Raw genomic sequence first — 16,603 nt, forward strand, 5'->3', positions numbered from 1 at the left:
GTCGGTGCTTTGAGCATTCCCTGTGAGACCAGGATTAGGTTCCGATTCACCACGGCAGGTTCAATGTATTCCTTGGACCTTCACATTGACGATGAAACACAGAAATCGCATCGGAATTAAATACAAAAGGCGCAATGCCGCCTTAAGTACAAGAATAGAGACTCTTCTTACAGTCGGTGCTTTGAGCATTACCTGTGAGACCAGTATTAGTTTCTGATACACCACTGCAGGTTCAATGTATTCCTTGGACCTTCACATTGACGATGAAACACCGATATCGCATCGGAGTTAAATACAAAAGGCACAATGCTGTCTTAAGTACAAGAATAGAGGCTCTTTTTACAGTCGGTGCCATGAGCATTCCAAGTGAGCCCAGTATTAGTTTCCGATACACCACTGCAGGATCAATGTATTCCTTGGACATTCACATTGACGATGAAACACAGATATCGCATCTGAATTAAATACAAAAGGCGCAATGCCGCCTTAATTACAATAAGAGAGACTCTTCTTACAGTCGGTGCTTTGAACATTCCCTGTGGGACCAGTATTAGTTTCCGATACACCACTGCAAATTCAATGTATTCCTGGGACCTTCACATTGACGATGAAACACAGAAATCGCATCGGAGTTAAATACAAAAGGCATAATGCCGCCTTAAGTACAAGAATTGAGACTCTTCTTACTGTCGGTGCTTTGAGCATTCCCTGTGAGACCAGTATTAGGTTCCGATTCACCACTGCAGGTTCAATGTATTCCTTGGACCTTCACATTGACGATGAAACACAGAAATCGCATCGCAATTAAATACAAAAGTCGCAATGCCGCCTTAAGTACAAGAATAGACACTCTTCTTACAGTCGGTGCTATGAGCATACCCTGTGAGACCAGTATTACTTTCTGATACACCACTGCAGGTTCAATGTATTCCTTGTACCTTCACATTGACGATGAAACACAGAAATCGGATCGGAATTAAAACCAAAAGGCACAATGCCGTCATAAATACAAGAATATAGACTCTTCTTTCAGTCGGTGCTTTGAGCATTCCCAGTGATACCAGTATTAGTTTCCGATACACCACTTCGTTTTCAATTTATTCCTTGGACATTCACATTGACGATGAAATACAGAAATCGCATCTGAATTAAATACAAAAGGCGCAATGCCGAATTAAGTACAATAATAGAGACTCTTCTTACAGTCGATGCATTGAGCATTCCCTGTGAGACCAGTATTAGTTTCCGATACACCACTGCAGGTTCAATGTATTCCTTTTATCTTCACATTGACGATGAAAAAGAGAAATCGCATCGGAATTAAATACAAAATGCACAATGCCGCCTTAAGTACAAGAATTGAGACTTTTCTTACTGTCGGTGCTTTGAGCATTCCCTGTGAGACCAGTATTAGGTTCCGATTCACCACTGCATGTTCAATGTATTCCTTGGACCTTCGCATTGACGATGAAACACAGAAATCGCATCGGAATAAAATACAAAAGGCGCAATGCCGCCTTAAGTACAAGAATAGACACTCTTCTTACAGTCGGTGCTTTGAGCATACCCTGTGAGACCAGTATTAGTTTCTGATACACCACTGCAGGTTCAATGTATTCCTTGTACCTTCACATTAACGATGAAACACAGAAATCGCATCGGAATTAAAACCAAAAGGCACAATGCCGTCATAAGGACAAGAATAGAGACTCTTCTTACAGTCGGTGCTTTGAGCATTCCCAGTGAGACCAGTATTAGTTTCCGATACACCACTGCCGGTTCAATGTATCCCATGGACCTTCACATTGACGATGAAATACAGAAATCGCATCGGAATTAAATCCAAAAGGCACAATGCCGTCATAAGGACAAGAATAGAGACTCTTCTTACAGTCGGTGCTTTGAGCATTCCCAGTGAGACCAGTATTAGTTTCCGATACACCACTGCGTGTTCAATTTATTCCTTGGACATTCACATTGATGGTGAAACACAGATATCGCATCGGAGTTGAATGCAAAAGGCACAATGCTGTCTTAAGTACAAGAATAGAGACTCTTCTTACAGTCAGTGCTTTGAGCACTCCCAGTGAGACCAGTATTAGTTTCCGATACACCACTGCGTGTCCAATTTATTCCTTGGACATTCACATTGACGATGAAACACAGAAGTCGCATCTGAGTTAAATACAAAAGGCGCATTGCCGCCTTAAGTACAATAATAGAGACTCGTCTTACAGTCGATGCTTTGAGCATTTCCTGTGAGACCAGTATTAGTTTCCGATAAACCACTGCAGGATCAATGTATTCCTTGGACCTTCACATTGACGATGAAACACAGAAATCGCATCGGAATTAAATACAAAAGGCGCAATGCCGCCTTAAGTACAAGAATAGAGGCTCTTCTTACAGTCGGTGCTTTAAGCATTCCCTGTGAGACCAGTATTAGTTTCTGATACACCACTGCAGGTTCAATGTATTCCTTGTACCTTCACATTAACGATGAAACACAGAAATCGCATCGGAATTAAAACCAAAAGGCACAATGCCGTCATAAGGACAAGAATAGAGACTCTTCTTACAGTCGGTGCTTTGAGCATACCCTGTGAGACGAGTATTACTTTCTGATACACCACTGCAGGTTCAATGTATTCCTTGTACCTTCACATTGACGATGAAACACAGAAATCGCATCGGAATTAAATCCAAAAGGCAAAATGCCGTCATAAGTACAAGAATAGAGGCTCTTCTTACAGTCGGTGCTTTGAGCATTCTCAGTGAGACCAGTATTAGTTTCCGATACACCACTGCGTGTTCAATTTATTCCTTGGACATTCACATTGACGATGAAACACAGAAATCGCATCTGAATTAAATACAAAAGGCGCAATGCCGCCTTAAGTACAATAATAGAGACTCTTCTTACAGTCGATGCTTTGAGCATTCCCTGTGAGACCAGTATTAGTTTCCGATACACCACTGCAGGTTCAATGTATTCCTTGGACCTTCACATTGACGATGAAACACAGAAATCGCATCGGAATTAAATACAAAAGGCGCAATGCCGCCTTAAAAACAATAATAGAGACTCTTCTTACAGTCGATGCATTGAGCATTCCCTGTGAGACCAGTATTAGTTTCCGATACACCACTGCAGGTTCAATGTATTCCTTTTATCTTCACATTGACGATGAAAAAGAGAAATCGCATCGGAATTAAATACAAAATGCACAATGCCGCCTTAAGTACAAGAATTGAGACTTTTCTTACTGTCGGTGCTTTGAGCATTCCCTGTGAGACCAGTATTAGGTTCCGATTCACCACTGCATGTTCAATGTATTCCTTGGACCTTCACATTGACGATGAAACACAGAAATCGCATCGGAATTAAATACAAAAGGCGCAATGCCGCCTTAAGTACAAGAATAGACACTCTTCTTACAGTCGGTGCTTTGAGCATACCCTGTGAGACCAGTATTAGTTTCTGATACACCACTGCAGGTTCAATGTATTCCTTGGACCTTCACATTGACGATGAAACACAGAAGTCGCATCGGAATTAAAAACAAACGGCACAATTCCGCCTTAAGTACAAGAATAGAAAATATTCTTACAGTCGGTGTTTTGAGCATTCCCTGTGAGACCAGCATTAGTTTCCGATACACCACTGCAAATTCAATGTATTCCTGGGACCTTCACATTGACGATGAAACACAGAAATCGCATCGGAGTTAAATACAAAAGGCACAATGCCGCCTTAAGTACAAGAATAGAGACTCTTCTTACAGTCGGTGCTTTGAGCATTCCCTGTGAGACCAGGATTAGGTTCCGATTCACCACGGCAGGTTCAATGTATTCCTTGGACCTTCAGATTGACGATGAAACACAGAAATCGCATCGGAATTAAATACAAAAGGCGCAATGCCGCCTGAAGTACAAGAATAGAGACTCTTCTTACAGTCGGTGCTTTGAGCATACCCTGTGAGACGAGTATTACTTTCTGATACACCACTGCAGGTTCAATGTATTCCTTGTACCTTCACATTGACGATGAAACACAGAAATCGCATCGGAATTAAATACAAAAGGCGCAATGCCGCCTTAAGTACAAGAATAGAGACTCTTCTTACAGTCGGTGCTTTGAGCATTCCCTGTGAGACCAGTATTAGTTTCTGATACACCACTGCAGGTTCAATGTATTCCTTGGACCTTCACATTGACGATGAAACACCGATATCGCATCGGAGTTAAATACAAAAGGCACAATGCTGTCTTAAGTACAAGAATAGAGGCTCTTTTTACAGTCGGTGCCATGAGCATTCCAAGTGAGCCCAGTATTAGTTTCCGATACACCACTGCAGGATCAATGTATTCCTTGGACATTCACATTGACGATGAAACACAGATATCGCGTCTAAATTAAATACAAAAGGCGCAATGCCGCCTTAATTACAATAAGAGAGACTCTTCTTACAGTCGGTGCTTTGAACATTCCCTGTGGGACCAGTATTAGTTTCCGATACACCACTGCAAATTCAATGTATTCCTGGGACCTTCACATTGACGATGAAACACAGAAATCGCATCGGAGTTAAATACAAAAGGCACAATGCCGCCTTAAGTACAAGAATTGAGACTCTTCTTACTGTCGGTGCTTTGAGCATTCCCTGTGAGACCAGTATTAGGTTCCGATTCACCACTGCAGGTTCAATGTATTCCTTGGACCTTCACATTGACGATGAAACACAGAAATCGCATCGGAATTAAATACAAAAGTCGCAATGCCGCCTTAAGTACAAGAATAGACACTCTTCTTACAGTCGGTGCTTTGAGCATACCCTGTGAGACCAGTATTACTTTCTGATACACCACTGCAGGTTCAATGTATTCCTTGTACCTTCACATTGACGATGAAACACAGAAATCGGATCGGAATTAAAACCAAAAGGCACAATGCCGTCATAAGTACAAGAATAGAGACTCTTCTTACAGTCGGTGCTTTGAGCATTCCCAGTGATACCAGTATTAGTTTCCGATACACCACTTCGTTTTCAATTTATTCCTTGGACATTCACATTGACGATGAATTACAGAAATCGCATCTTAATTAAATACAAAAGGCGCAATGCCGCCTTAAGTACAATAATAGAGACTCTTCTTACAGTCGATGCATTGAGCATTCCCTGTGAGACCAGTATTAGTTTCCGATACACCACTGCAGGTTCAATGTATTCCTTGGACCTTCACATTGACGATGAAATACAGAAATCGCATCGGAATTAAATACAAAAGGCGCAATGCCGCCTTAAGTACAAGAATAGAGACTCTTCTTACAGTCGGTGCTTTGAGCATTCCCTGTGAGACCAGTATTAGTTTCTGATATACCACTGCAGGTTCGTTGTATTCCTTGGACCTTCACATTGACGATGAAACACAGAAATCGCATCGGAATTAAATACAAAAGGCACAATGCTGTCTTAAGTACAAGAATAGAGACTCTTTTTACAATCGCTGCCATGAGCATTCCCTGTGAGACCAGTATTAGTTTCCGATACACCACAGCAGAATCAATGTATTCGTTGGACCTTCACATTGACGATGAAACACAGAAATTGCATCGGAATTAAATATAAAAACCCCAATGCCGCCTTAGGTACAAGAATAGAGACTCTTCTTACAGTCGGTGCTTTGAGCATTCCCTGTGAGACAAGTATTAGTTTCTGATACACCACTGCAGGTTCAATGTATTGCTTGGACCTTCCCATTGACGATGAAACACAGAAATCGCATCGGAATTGATTACAAAAGGCGCAATGCCACCTTAAGTACAAGAATAGAGACTCTTCCTATTGTCGGTGCTTTGAGCATTCCCTGTGAGACCAGTATTAATTTCTGATACACCACTGCAGGTTCAATGTATTCCTTGGACCTTCACATTGACGATGAAACACAGAAATCGCATCGGAATTAAATACAAACGGCACAATGCCGCCTTAAGTACAAGAATAGAAAATCTTCTTACAGTCGGTGTTTTGAGCATTCCCTGTGAGACCAGTATTAGTTTCCGATACACCACAGCCGGTTCAATGTATTCCATGGACCTTCACATTGACGATGAAACACAGAAATCGCATCGGAATTTAATTCAAATGGCACTATGCCGTCTTAAGTACAAGAATAGAGACTCTTCTTACAGTCGGTGCTTTGAGCATTCCCTGTGAGACCAGTATTAGTTTCCGATACACAACTGGAGGTTCATTGTATTCCTTGGACCTTCACATTGACGATGAAACACAGAAATCGCATTGGCATTAAATACAAAAGGCGCAATGCCGCCTTAAGTACAAGAAAAGAGGCTCTTCTTACAGTCGGTGCTTTAAGCATTCCCTGCGAGACCAGTATTAGTTTTTGATACACCACTGCAGGTTCAATGTATTCCTTGGACCTTCACATTGACGATGAAACACAGAAATCGCATCGGAATTAAATACAAACGGCACAATGCCCCCTTAAGTACAAGAATAGAAAATCTTCTTACAGTCGGTGTTTTGAGCATTCCCTGTGAGACCAGTATTAGTTTCCGATACACCACTGCAGGTTCAATGTATTCCTTGGAACTTCACATTGACGATGAAACACAGAAATCGCATCGGAATTAAATTCAAAAGGCACTATGCCGTCTTAAGATCAAGAATAGAGACTCTTCTTGAAGTCGGTGTTTGAGCATTCCCTGTGAGACCAGTATTAGTTTCCGATACACCACTGCAGGTTCAATGTATTCCTTGGAACTTCACATTGACGATGAAACACAGAAATCGCATCGGAATTAAATTCAAAAGGCACTATGCCGTCTTAAGATCAAGAATAGAGACTCTTCTTGAAGTCGGTGTTTGAGCATTCCCTGTGAGACCAGTATTAGTTTCCGATACACCACTGCAGGTTCAATGTATTCCGTGGACCTTGCCATTGACGATGAAACACAGAAATCGCATCGGTATTAAATACAGAAGGCACAATGCCGCCTTAAGTACAAGAATAAAGACTCTTCTTACTGTCGGTACTTTGAACATTCCCTGTGAGACCAGTATTAGTTTCCGATACACCACTGCAGGTTCAATGTTTCCTTGGACCTTCACATCGACGATGAAACACAGAAATCGCATCGGAATGAAATACAAAAGGCGCAATGCCGCCTTAAGTACAAGAATAGAGACTCTTCTTACAGTCGGTGCTTTGAGCATTCCCTGTGAGACCAGTATTAGTTTCTGATACACCACTGCAGGTTCAATGTATTCCTTGGACCTTCACATTGACGATGAAACATGGAAATCGCATCGGAGTTAAATACAAAAGGCACAATGCCGCCTTAAGTGCAGGTTCAATGTATTCCTTGAACCTTCACATTGACGATGATACACAGAAATCGCATCGGAGTTAGATACAAAAGGCACAATGCCGCCTTAAGTACAAGAATAGAGACTCTTCTTACTTTTGGTGCTTTGAGCATTCCCTGTGAGACCAGTATTAGATTCTGATACACCACTGCAGGTTCAATGTATTCCTTCTACCTTCACATTGACGATGAAACACAGAAACCGCATCGAAATTAAATACACAAGGCACAATGCCGTCATAAGTACAAGAATAGAGACTCTTCTTACAGTCGGTGTTTTGAGCATTCCCTGTGAGACCAGTATTTGTTTCCGATACACCACTGCACGTTCAATGTTTTCCTTTGACCTTCACATTGACGATGAAACACAGAAATCGCATCGGAAATAAATACAAAAGGCGCAATGCCGCCTTAAGTACAAGAAATGAGACTCTTCTTACAGTCGGTGCTTTGAGCATTCCCTGTGAGACCAGTATTAGTTTCCAATACACAACTGCAGGTTCACTGTATTCCTTGGACCTTCACATTGACGATGAAACACAGAAATCGCATCGGAATTAAATACAAAAGGCGCAATGCCGCCTTAAGTACAAGAATAGAGACTCTACTTACAGTCGGTGTTTTGAGCATTCCCTGTGAGACCAGTATTAGTTTCCGATTCACCACTGCAGGTTCAATGAATTCCTTGGACCTTCACATTGACGATGAAACACAGAAATCGCATCGGAATTAAATACAAAAGGCGCAATGCCGCCTTAAGTACAAGAATAGAGGCTCTTCTTACAGTCGGTGCTTTAAGCATTCCCTGTGAGACCAGTATTAGTTTCTGATACACCACTGCAGGTTCAATGTATTCCTTGGACCTTCACATTGACGATGAAACACAGAAATCGCATCGGAATTATATACAAACGGTACAATGCCGCCTAGGGTAGCAGAGTACGTGTGGCGTGGACACGAGGTTTTTTTAGGTTAGATGGACCCCCCGTTGCGCGAAACGATATAATACCTGACGGCTTACCAGAGAGGACATTATCATCATTGATAAAGAACGTCCGTCCTCAGTGACCAAAAACAGGAAAAGTTAACGTAATATTGGTAAACTGCAGGAGTATCCAGGGCAAGGTTCCTGAATTAGTATCTCTTATTGAAGGAAATAGTGCGCTTATAGTATTAGGAACGGAAAGTTGTTTAAAACCTGAAGTGAACAGTAACGAAATCCTAGACACAGAATGGAATATATACCGCAAGGATAGGATAAACGCCAATGGTGGAGGAGTATTTATAGCAGTAAAGAATTCAATAATATCCAGTGAAGTTATTAGCGAATGCGAATGTGAAATAATCTGGGTTAAGTTAAGTATCAAAGGTGGGTCAGATATGATAGTCGGATGCTTCTATAGACCACCTGCATCAGCAACCGTAGTAGTTGAGCGCCTCAGAGAGAACCTGCAGAACGTCGTGTAGAAGTTTCGTGGTCATACTATTGTAATAGGGGGAGACTTCAATCTACCAGGTATAGAATGGGATGGTCACACAATCAGAACTGGAGCCAGGGACAGAGACTCTTGTGACATTATCCTGACTGCCTTGTCCGAGAATTACTTCGAGCAGATAGTTAGAGAACCAACTCGTGAAGCTAACGTTTAAGACCTCATAGCAACAAATAGACCGGAACTTTTCGACTCCGTGAATGTAGAAGAGGGTATCAGTGATCATAAGTCAGTGGTTGCATCAATGACTACAAGTGTAATAAGAAATGCCAAGAAAGGAAGGAAAATATATTTGCTTAACAAGAGTGATAGGGCACAAATCGCAGAATATCTGAGTGACCACCATCAAACGTTCATTTCTGAGGAAGAGGATGTGGAACAAAAATGGAAAAAATTCAGAAACATCGTCCAGTACGCCTTAGATAAGTTCGTACCGACTAAGGTCCAAAGCGAGGGGAAAGATCCACCGTGGTATAACAATCATGTACGAAAGGTACTACGGAAACAAAGAAAGCTTCATCATAGGTTTAAGAGTAGTCGAATCATAGCTGATAAGGAAAAGCTGAACGAAGCGAAAAAGAGCGTAAAGAGAGCAATGAGAGAAGCATTCAACGAATTCGAACATAAAACATTGGCAAACAATCTAAACAAGAACCCTAAAAAGTTTTGGTCATATGTAAAATCGGTAAGCGGATCTAAATCCCCTATTCAGTCACTCGTTGACCACGATGGCACCGAAACAGAGGACGACCGAAGAAAGGCAGAAATACTGAATTCAGTGTTCCGAAACTGTTTCACTGCGGAAAATCGTAACACGGTCCCTGACTTCAGCCGTCGCACGGACGCCAAAATGGAAAATATTGAAATAAACGATATCGGAATTAAAAAACAACTGCTATCACTTAGTAGTGGAAAAGCATCCGGACCAGACGAGATACCCTTAAGATTCTACAGTGATTATGCTAAAGAACTTGCCCCCTTTCTATCAGCAATTTATCGTAGATCGCTGGAAGAACGTAAAGTACCTAGCGACTGGAAGAAAGCGCAGGTCGTTCCCATTTTCAAGAAGGGTCATAAATCAGATGCGAATAATTATAGGCCTATTTCGCTTACGTCAATCTGTTGTAGATTAATGGAACATGTTTTGTGTTCCCGTATTATGATGTTCTTAGATAATACAAATCTCCTTCATCATAACCAACATGGATTCCGCAAACAGAGATCATGTGAAACTCAGCTCGCCCTATTTGCCCAAGAAATTCATAGTGCCGTAGACACTGGCGAGCAGATTGATGCCGTATTCCTGGACATCAGGAAGGCATTTGATACGGTTCCGCACTTACGTTTAGTGAAGAAAATACGAGCCTACGGAATATCGGACCAGATTTGTGATTGGATTCAGGATTTCCTAGAAGAAAGAACACAACATGTCATTCTTAACGGTTCAAAATCTGCAGATGTAGAGGTAATTTCGGGAGTACCGCAGGGAAGCGTGATAGGACCTTTATTGTTTACAATATACATAAATGACTTAGTTGACAACATCGGTAGCTCCGTGAGGCTATTTGCAGATGACACGGTTGTCTACAAGAAAGTAGCAACATCAGAAGACTCGTACGTACGCCAGGAGGACCTGCAGAGGATTAATGCATGGTGCGACAGCTGGCAGCTTTCCCTAAACGTAGATAAATGTAATATAATGCGCATACATAGGGGCAGAAATCCATTCCAGTATGATTATGCCATAGGTGGTAAACCATTGGAAGCGGTAACGACCGTAAAATACTTAGGAGTTACTATCCGGAGCGATCTGAAGTGGAATGGTCACATAAAACAAATAGTGGGAAAAGCAGGCGCCAGGTTGAGATTCATAGGAAGAATTCTAAGAAAATGTGACTCATCGACGAAAGAAGTAGCTTACAAAACGCTTGTTCGTCCGATTCTTGAGTATTGCTCATGAGTATGGGACCCTTACCAGGTTGGATTAATAGAAGAGATAGACATGATCCAGCGAAAAGCAGCGCGATTCGTCATGGGGACATTTAGTCAGCGCGAGAGCGTTACGGAGATGCTGAACAAGCTCCAGTGGCGGACACTTCAAGAAAGGCGTTACGCAATACGGAGAGGTTTATTATCGAAATTACGAGAGAGCACATTCCGGGAACAGATGGGCAACATATTACTACCGCCCACATATATCTCGCGTAATGATCACAACGAAAAATCCGAGAAATTAGAGCAAATACGGAGACTTACAAGCAGTCGTTCTTCCCCCGCACAATTCGTGAATGGAACAGGGAAGGGGGGATCAGATAGTGGTACAATAAGTACCCTCCGCCACACACCGTAAGGTGGCTCGCGGAGTATAGATGTAGATATAGAAGTACAAGAATAGAAAATCTTCTTACAGTCGGTGTTTTGAGCATTCCCTGTGAGACCAGTATTAGATTCCGATACACCACTGCAGGTTCAATGTATTCCTTGGACCTTCACATTGACGAAGAAACACAGAAATCGCATCGGAATTAAATTCAAAAGGCACTATGCCGTCTTAAGAACAAAAATAGAGACTCTTCTTAAAGTCGGTGCTTTGAGCATTCCCTGTGAGACCAGTATTAGTTTCCGATACACCACTGCAGGTTCAATGTATTCCTTGGACCTTGACATTGACGATGAAACACAGAAATCGCATCGGTATTAAATACAAAAGGCACAATGCGTTCAATGTATTCCTTGGACCTTCACATTGACGATGAAACACAGAAATCGCATCGGAATTAATTACAAAAGGCGCAATGCCACCTTAAGTACAAGAATAGAGACTCTTCCTACTGTCGGTGCTTTGAGCATTCCCTGTGGGACCAGTATTAGTTTCTGATACATCACTGCAGGTTCAATGTATTTCTTGGACCTTCACATTGACTATGAAACACAGAAATCGCCTCGGAGTTAAATACAAAAGGCACAATGCCGCCTTAAGTACAAGAATAAAGACTCTTCTTACTCTCGGTACTTTGAGCATTCCCTGTGAGACGAGTATTAGTTTCCGATACACCACTGCAGCTTCAATGTATTCCTTGGACCTTCACATTTCACGATGAAACACAGAAATCGCATCGGAATGAAATACAAAAGGCGCAATGCCGCCTTAAGTACAAGAATAGAGACTCTTCTTACAGTCGGTGCTTTGAGCATTCCCTGTGAGCCCAGTATTAGTTTCTGATACACCACTGCAGGTTCAATGTATTCCTTGGACTTTCACATTGACGATGAAACATAGAAATCGCATCGGAGTTAGATACAAAAGGCACAATGCCGCATAAAGTGCAGGTTCAATGTATTCCTTGGACCTTCACATTGACGATGATACACAGAAATCGCATCGGAGTTAAATACAAAAGGCACAATGCCGCCTTAAGTACAAGAATAGAGACTCTTCTTACTGTCGGTGCTTTGAGCATTCCCTGTGAGACCAGTATTAGTTTCTGATACACCACTGCAGGTACAATGTATTCCTTGGACCTTCACATTGACGATGAGACACAGAAATCGCCTCGGAGTTAAATACAAAAGGCACAATGGTGCCTGAGGTACAAGAATAGAAATTCTTCTTACTGTCGGTGCTTTGAGCATTCCCTGTGAGACCAGTATTAGTTTCCGTAACACCACTGCAGGTTCAATGTATTCCTTGGACCTTCACATTGACGTTGAAACACAGAAATCGCATCGGAATGAAATACAAAAGGCGCAATGCCGCCTTAAGTACAAGAATAGAGACTCATCTTACAGTCGGTGCTTTGAGCATTCCCTGTGAGACCAGTATTAGTTACTGATACACCACTGCAGGTTCAATGTATTCCCTGGACCTTCACATTGACGATGATACACAGAAATCGCATCGGAGTTAAATACAAAAGGCACAATGCCACCTTAAGTAGAAGAATAGAGACTCTTCTTACTGTCGGAGCTTTGAGCATTCCCTGTGAGACCAGTATTAGTTTCTGATACACCACCGCAGGTTTAATGTATTCCTTCTACCTTCACATTGACGATGAAACACAGAAATCGCATCGAAATTAAATACACAAGGCACAATGCCGTCATAAGTACAAGAATAGAGACTCTTCTTACAGTCGGTGTTTTGAGCATTCCCTGTGAGACCGGTATTAGTTTCCGATACACCACTACAGGTTCCATGTATTCCTTGGACCTACACATTGACGATGAAACATAGAGATCGCATCGGAATTAAATACAAAAGGCGCAATGCCGCCTTAAGTACAAGAACAGAGACTCTTCTTGCAGTCGGTGTTTTGAGCATTCCCTGTAAGACTTGTATTAGTTACCGATACACCACTGCAGGTTCAATGAATTCCTTGGACCTTCACATTGACGATGAAACACAGAAATCGCATCGGAATTAAATACAAAAGGCGCAATGCCGCCTTCAGTACAAGAATAGAGGCTCTTCTTACAGTCGGTGCTTTGAGCATTCCCTGTGAGACCAATATTAGGTTCTGATACACCACTGCTGGTTCAATGTAATTCTTGGACCTTCACATTGACGATGAAACACAGATATCGCATCGGAATTAATTACAAAAGGCGCAATGCCTCCTTAAGTCAAGAATAGAGACTCTTCCTACTGTCGGTGCATTGAGCACCCCCTGTGAGACCAGTATTAGTTTCTGATACATCACTGCAGGTTCAATGTATTTCTTGGACCTTCACATTGACTATGAAACACAGAAATCGCCTCGGAGTTAAATACAAAAGGCACAATGCCGTCATAAGTACAAGAATAAAGACTCTTCTTACAGTCGGTGCTTTGAGCATTCCCTGTGAGACCAGTATTAGTTTCTGATACACCACTGCAGGTTCAATGTATTCCTTGGACTTTCACATTGACGATGAAACATAGAAATCGCATCGGAGTTAAATACAAAAGGCACAATGCCGAGTAAGGTGCAGGTTCAATGTATTCCTTGGACCTTCACATTGACGATGATACACAAAAATCGCATCGGAGTTAAATACAAAAGGCACAATTCCGCCTTAAATACAAGAATAGAGACTCTTCTTACTGTCGGTGCTTTGAGCATTCCCTGTGAGACCAGTATTAGTTTCTGATACACCACTGCAGGTTCAATGTATTCCTTCAACCTTCACATTGGCGATGAAACACAGAAATCGCATCGAAATTAGGTACACAAGGCACAATGCCGTCGTAAGTACAAGAATAGAGACTCTTCTTACAGTCGGTGTTTTGAGCATTCCCTGTGAGACCAGTATTAGTTTCCGATACACCACTGCAGGTTCAATGTATTCCTTGGACCTTCACATTGACGATGAAACAAAGAAATCGCATCGGAATTAAATACAAAAGGCGCAATGCCGCCTTAAGTACAAGAATAGAGACTCTTCTTACAGTCGGTGTTTTGAGCATTCCCTGTGAGACCAGTATTAGTTTCCGATACACCACTGCAGGTTCAATGAATTCCTTGGACCTTCACATTGACGGTGAAACACAGAAATCGCATCGTAATTAAATACAAAAGGCGGAATGCCGCCTTAAGTACAAGAATAGAGACTCTTCTTACAGTCGGTGCTTTGAGCATTCCCTGTGAGACCAGTATTAGGATCTGATATACCACTGCAGGTTCAATGTATTCCTTGGACTTTCACATTGACGATGAAACACAGAAATCGCGTCGGAGTTAAATACAAAAGGCACAATGGTGCCTGAGGTACAAGAATAGAGATTCTTCTTACTTTCGGTGTTTTGAGCATTCCCTGTGAGACCAGTATTAGTTTCCGTAACACCACTGCAGGTTCAATGTATTCCTTGGACCTTCACATTGACGTTGAAACACAGAAATCGCATCGGAATGAAATACAAAAGGCACAATGCCGCCTTAAGTGCAGGTTCAATGTATTCCTTGGACCTTCACATTGACGAAGATACACAGAAATCGCATCGGAGTTAAATACAAAAGGCACAATGCCGCCTTAAGTACAAGAATAGTGACTCTTCTTACTGTCGGTGCTTTGAGCATTCCCTGTGAGACCAGTATTAGTTTCTGATACACCACTGCAGGTTTAATGTATTCCTTCTACCTTCACATTGACGATGAAACACAGAAATCGCATCGAAATTAAATACACAAGGCACAATGCCGTCATAAGTACAAGAATAGAGACACTTCTTACAGTCGGTGTTTTGAGCATTCCCTGTGAGACCGGTATTTGTTTCCGATACACCACTGCAGGTTCAATGTATTCCTTGGACCTTCACATTGACGATGAAACACAGAAATCGCATCGGAATTAAATACAAAAGGCGCAATGCCACCTTAAGTACAAGAATAGAGACTCTTCTTACTGTCGGTGTTTTGAGCATTCCCTGTGAGACCGGTATTAGTTTCCGATACACCACTGCAGGTTCCATGTATTCCTTGGACCTACACATTGACGATGAAACATAGAGATTGCATCGGAATTAAATACAAAAGGCGCAATGCCGCCTTAAGTACAAGAATAGAGACTCTTCTTGCAGTCGGTGTTTTAAGCATTCCCTGTAAGACCTGTATTAGTTTCCGATACACCACTGCAGGTTCAATGAATTCCTTGGACCTTCACATTGACGATGAAACACAGAAATCGCATCGGAATTAAATACAAAAGGCGCAATGCCGCCTTCAGTACAAGAATAGAGACTCTTCTTACAGTCGGTGCTTAGAGGATTCCCTGTGAGACCAGTATTAGGTTCTGATACACCACTGCTGGTTCAATGTAATTCTTGGACCTTCACATTGACGATGAAACACAGATATCGCATCGGAATTAATTACAAAAGGCGCAATGCCACCTTAAGTACAAGAATAGAGACTCTTCCTACTGTCGGTGCATTGAGCACTCCCTGTGAGACCAGTATTAGTTTCTGATACATCACTGCAGGTTCAATGTATTTCTTGGACCTTCACATTGACTATGAAACACAGAAATCGCCTCGGAGTTAAATACAAAAGGCACAATGCCGTCATAAGTACAAGAATAAAGACTCTTCTTACAGTCGGTGCTTTGAGCATTCCCTGTGAGACCAGTATTAGTTTCTGATACACCACTGCAGGTTCAATGTGTTCCTTGGACTTTCACATTGACGATGAAACATAGAAATCGCACCGGAGTTAAATACAAAAGGCACAATGCCGAGTAAGGTGCAGGTTCAATGTATTCCTTGGACCTTCACATTGACGATGATACACAAAAATCGCATCGGAGTTAAATACAAAAGGCACAATGCCGCCTTAAATACAAGAATAGAGACTCTTCTTACTGTCGGTGCTTTGAGCATTCCCTGTGAGACCAGTATTAGTTACTGATACACCACTGCAGGTTCAATGTATTCCTTCTACCTTCACATTGGCGATGAAACACAGAAATCGCATCGAAATTAAGTACACAAGGCACAATGCCGTCGTAAGTACAAGAATAGAGACTCTTCTTACGGTCGGTGTTTTGAGCATTCCCTGTGAGACCAGTATTAGTTTCCGATACACCACTGCAGGTTCAATGAATTCCTTGGACCTTCACATTGACGGTGAAACACAGAAATCGCATCGTAATTAAATACAAAAGGCGGAATGCCGCCTTAAGTACAAGGATAGAGACTCTTCTTAAGGTCGGTGCTTTGAGCATTCCCTGTGAGACCAGTATTAGG

The sequence above is a fragment of the Schistocerca americana genome, unplaced genomic scaffold (assembly GCF_021461395.2).
Source record: "Schistocerca americana isolate TAMUIC-IGC-003095 unplaced genomic scaffold, iqSchAmer2.1 HiC_scaffold_13, whole genome shotgun sequence".
Taxonomy (NCBI): Eukaryota; Metazoa; Arthropoda; class Insecta; order Orthoptera; family Acrididae; genus Schistocerca; species Schistocerca americana.